Raw genomic sequence first — 4,035 nt, 5'->3', positions numbered from 1 at the left:
TCCCTACAGACTTTATCTCATTTGTTTATAGTGTTGGCATTTATTTTGTTTTGAGCTGGGAAGCAATGCATACCTAAATACTACAGGATTGTAAGAGGCTTTATGAGTATACCATTTAAAAAGAATTGCTTGTGCTCTGGTTACTAGTTTGAACTGAGAAAACATACTTATATTTCATACTCCTGAAAGCAGTAGCAGATTTGCTATAATACGCCAGTTCAGAGTAATTTGCTCATAAACTATCAATTCCAGAAAACTCCCAAATCTCTTGGACCTATTTTCTCTAATAGGTAGCAAATCCTTAGTACCTCCCAGAGTTGCTCACAAGTCTGTAGGGTATGAAGGTTTTGCTTTGGTTCATTTTTTTTAAAGCTTGGTAAAAATTATGAATGAGATAAATTCAGCTGTTGCTCAACATAGTCACTACTGATAACTGATAGTTTGTTTTCAAAATTGGAAAATAAGAGCTATTCTAAGTAGCCGCTGTTGGTTTTAACACTATGGAATATTTCAAAGTTTTAAAGAAAAAAAATGAAAAACAGTCATTCACTAGTGCTGATACAGGAACGACAGAGGTTAATACCACTGACATCATGTTGGAACTGTATAGCATTTTGTTAATGGTTATTAATGCCCTGCTGCTGGGAGACAGACAGTGCCAGCTGCCAGTTAGTGTGGTGCCTCTCTGCGGGTGTGCCTAGGCCTCTGCTCGGAAAGGAGAGGGGCATGAGGAGGGCTCGAGTCTGCTCCCTACTTAGTCATCCCTCCACTGAAATAGGAGGAGGGGAGATACTGAGAGAAGGTAGTTACAGCGCCTTGCTCCTGTCTCTGCTGACTTCAGAACAGGTCTTGGAGAGTAAAGCAGGAGCAGCAAACGTTTACAGAGCCGCGTCCAGAAGGCACTGGGGACTTGTGTTAAATTCAGATCTTCAGGACTAAACTCAAGATACACATCCTTTGGAAGAAAAGAGCAAGAAATTCAGACAAACATGCATGGAAATGATACCAGTAGGCCTGGGGAAGAAGCCTTGGTTCATGTAAGAGGGCCTTAGAACTTTGGACATCAGAGGAAAGAAGTCAGAAATGGTAGACAGTAAAGGAAAAAAGCCCTTGAGAGGAAGGGAAAGGAACTTTGTAATGGCAGAATGATGATGGATATAGAGCAATTAATTAGCTTTAACTACATCATATTCATTGTACATCCACATTTGTAGGTTTAGCTGCCTCACTTGGGGCTAGCTATTACTTTGTGTAATACCTTTGAATTTCATCCACCATAAGGGAATGAAACAGATACAGAAAGGTGCGATACGTCAGTGTAGCGTATCAAATTGAGAAAGGCATTTTTAGCAGTCTGTACTGAACACAGGTTTAAGCCAGCATTAGATTATTCCTTAAGTGTATTGTTGTTATGACAAATCTGAAAGGAGCTAAAAGCATTTCAGTAGATGAAAAAGGGAAACTTTTATTTCCTTTCCCACAGTCTGGAACCAAAATGGGATTGCCGGGCAGGTTTACACAACCTGGCGTTGTACCACACAAGCACCCTCTGGTGAATAAGAGTGGAACACGTAGAGATCAGTTGTGAGTGCTGCGGCAGAAACCAGCTCACCAGGCCTCTCCAAATCATTCAGCTTCTACATCTCTTTAAATGCTGGTGTAATGTAACCTGAATAATACACTGAGATTGTTTAACAAGGAAATGCCTGGTGGCCCAAGGACATTTTTATGATAACTGCCATCTGACGTGCCACACAGACTATTGTATTCTTTTTCATGCTAAGAAAAAAATAGTGTATTACTGCTTATGAGTGTTTTCTAAAAGGGAAGATGAGCGTTCAGTTGCATGAACCTCAGGTTTGGGGACACAATTTAAATCCCATTATTTTTGCACACCCGTTAATTATTAGAAATAAATGGAAACATCCATGTAATATTGTACATGTACTCTCCAATTATGTAGCCTAATACTCGAACACAGTGATTTGTATGGCTATTTCATTTTCTCTGGCCACTTTTACAGATAGAGTTTCCCATACAAATAGTTTTCAGTCAGTTGCCTAAGCTTCAGTGCAACATCCTAAGCGGCAGATCAAGGGGAGCAGTTATTCCCCTCCCCGCAGCGTCATGAGAAACAGCGTCTGAAGCATTGTGTCCAGTTTTGGTCTCCCCTGTACAAGAAAGGCATTACCTTGTCATTGCCACCAAGGCAAGGGGCTGGAGCACGTGATACACCAGGTGGGAGCTGGACTTGTTTAGCCTGGAGAAGAGAAGGTGAAAGGGAGGCCCTGTCTATCCCTGTCCACAACTACCTGCTGGGAGGGTGCATAGAAGATAGAGTCAGACTTGTCTTAGACAGAATGAGAGGCAAGACGCCCAAGTTGGAGCAAGGGAAATTCCAACTAAATGCTAGAAAAAATATTCCCAAAGAGCATGCTGGGCTTTGGAGTAGGGGCCCAGAGAGGAGGTGGCATCTCTGTCCTTGGAGATGCTCAGAATCTGACTGTACAAGCCCTGAGAAACTTGGTCTAGCACGGCTCTGCTCTAATCGCTAGACTAGAGACCACTGGAGGTCCATGCTAACCAGTATGTGTCTGTGGTTCTGTGGTAATACTTCGAAATTAAAAAGATAGATGGAACTATTTGCAGAGGGTATTTTTTCCTGTGTAATTCATAGTGCCTTGAATTCCATGTAAATGGAGAACTTTCTAATGGAGCTTGCTTTGCAAGCAGTTTATCTGGCATAGAGTAGATTTGGGCATGTACTGGCATGCCCAACAATTGCAAAGCCAATAATGCAACTACACGTAGTTAACAGTCCTTTCATTTTTTTTAAGCCTATCTCAGCTACAAGCATCTTCCATAGTAACTTTTCAGTACCATCATAACTGCAGTTAAATTGTTTGTCCAGTTTTAAGGATTTTCTTTAATTAAAATAGTTCCTGTTGTTCTTTCCAGTTGCTCAGACCTCTCCTATAATTATTACAATAATTTGCCAAGAAAAAGTTGTGTAACTCCAAGCATGACTCTTTTGAAGAACTTCAGAATGAAAATAACATTGGAATTCTATATTTCTTCAAGAAAAAAGACTCTTACTTGTTAACCTCTAATCTTTGATTACTCTTTTACTCTGTTGGTAAATAATATTTAGAAGATTTCAATTGCAGGGACTCAAACCTGGCTTTTCATTTGCATTTCAAATCTCTGCAAATCAAACAAAAGCAGAATTAATCTAGCAAAGCCTCCACTCATCCCAGCATAACCAGCACCGTGCACTTTGGTGCAGGGTAGCCCCCACAACTTGATAGATTTCTAGGTTTTGCCTCTCTTGACATTTTTCTTTTTGCGGGGGGGAGAATTTGGCTTTAACAGTTAATCTTGTGTTTCCAGTAGAATATTTTGGGGTAATCCTCAAACTTGTATTTTGCACATTTACCTTTTCTTAGTCATTCAAATAACTGTTGTATCACAGATAGTACTGGCACAAAAAAGTAGCAAGGTCAAAGGACAGCAGTAGCAAAACTGGAGGATCATTACCCCTGAGCTCATTGCTTCAAAAAAAAGAGGAGCAACTTTATGTAGATTTATGTAGCACTTATGTAGCACATATTTTCTGTGCTAATGTGCAAAGTCTTAAGCAGACTAAAAAAAACCTTCAAATCCAACAAGCTATGTTGTTGGCTTTTCCATTGTCTATCGCTGTTGTGCGCTGAGCAAAGACAGCGGAAATAGTCAATTAGCCTAGCCTAGCCTAGCCTAGCCTAGCCTAGCCCGGTCTGGTGCGGTCCAATCCGGTCAGACCCATAGCAGGGGATGTACCTTACAATTAACCCAGCTACAGGTGACTCCTTTTATTCTCCTCTCCCAAATGTCTCACAGATTAGGTTCACCTGAACCTTCTCCACCTGGAAATCAGTCTGAGGCAGTCCCCAGACTTGGTGTTTCATATTTCAGTTAGTTCTAAGTCTGGGACTATAGCTGTAAAGGAGAATGGACAGATCAGGGAACAGAAATTTGGCTGAGTGCTCTTTGCAA

The sequence above is a fragment of the Ciconia boyciana genome, chromosome 6, assembly GCF_034638445.1.
Source record: "Ciconia boyciana chromosome 6, ASM3463844v1, whole genome shotgun sequence".
NCBI classification, from domain to species: Eukaryota; Metazoa; Chordata; class Aves; order Ciconiiformes; family Ciconiidae; genus Ciconia; species Ciconia boyciana.
This window is presented reverse-complemented; position numbering follows the sequence as displayed.